The sequence below is a fragment of the Trachymyrmex cornetzi genome, unplaced genomic scaffold, assembly GCF_001594075.2.
Source record: "Trachymyrmex cornetzi isolate Tcor2-1 unplaced genomic scaffold, Tcor1.1 scaffold979, whole genome shotgun sequence".
Classification (NCBI taxonomy): Eukaryota; Metazoa; Arthropoda; class Insecta; order Hymenoptera; family Formicidae; genus Trachymyrmex; species Trachymyrmex cornetzi.
The window spans coordinates 36,174-37,498 of record NW_017300332.1 but is presented as its reverse complement, the minus strand read 5'-3'; positions in this window follow the sequence as shown (position 1 = coordinate 37,498).

Below are 1,325 nucleotides of genomic sequence, written 5' to 3'. Positions count from 1 at the left end.
TTTAAAATGTATACCCTTTTAATTTTTTTTATATGGATTAAAATTTAAATCCAACATTTCGTGGAAATAAACGCTGTAGCTATATACACGACTTCATCGTTGTCGTCTAAATTCCTATAAATTTTGAAAATTGTTACAAATGCTACATAATATATTATTTAATCCATTAATTAATTAAAGGTAAAATGATATTAATTACCTCATGATTTAAATAATTAAACCGACAATGAATTTCATATTTTTGATTTCTTGTATATGCTTTCTTTAACGTAAAAGCTAAGATGTCATGTAAAAAATCTTCCGATATTGCATTCAAATATGCAAAATTGATAAGAATCATTCGTTTGTGGTCAGTTAAATTACGATTCCAGAACAATTTCCGTATAAATTTCGGCTACAATTTTGCATCTCCAACTATATCTTGGACAGTAAGCCAAGGATTTTTGTTTAGTTGCTCTATTAAATACGTTATGTAGCATTTTACAATTATGATCAAATTGCAATCTGCAGAGTAGTATTTTATCTGCTTACAGAATAAGCGCGCGACCACAGCGCATGTTCATTTTCGAAACATAGATCGCGTTCAATAGATTCAACTTTTGCGGAATGGATCTATACGCGCTCGTTGTTATTGGTGTATTCTTCTAGACCTATCTAAAGCCAGCGGCACACGATGCTTTTTTTCCTGCTGGATTGCTTGCGTGCTACTGTGCTGGCAATCTGACTGGCTGCTATGCTGGAAATTGTATGGCTTGCAGGCCCCGCTGTTGGCTGATCCGCTGGATTTTCGTGATAGAACCGGTGCTATTTTTCTTGCTTGATTTCATGCTGGCTTGTTGTAGAACCAATCACGACGCCGCTTCATTTGAAGATGGCCGCTGGGAAGCGTGTAAACACATGCGAGTACGCGAAATTCAAAAATACAATATTTTGTGCCGACTGTGCAATAGAATACTGGTTGTTTACAAACGACGACGTTGATGATTTCGTTGTTGTCGTCGCAATATTTCAATAATTAAAAATACTGCTACTGCACATCTACGACGATGTGCGATTGCAACAATTTGTTCCATGTAAGAATTTGCTAAAGGTTAAATGGAGGATAATCACCTCAAAAATCGATGAAATTAATTCTCAATCGATGATTTTTCATAAAACGAAAGCATCGTGTGCCGCTGGCTTAAATCACTAACCAATAGTAGCGAACGCTCACAGATCCACTCTGCACAGTTGAGTCGAGTTGAGTTTGATGAACGCGACCATTTAGTTATAGCGTTTTCGATTGGGCAAAAGTTAGTGCGCACCAGTGCGCACTCAGTTCACAC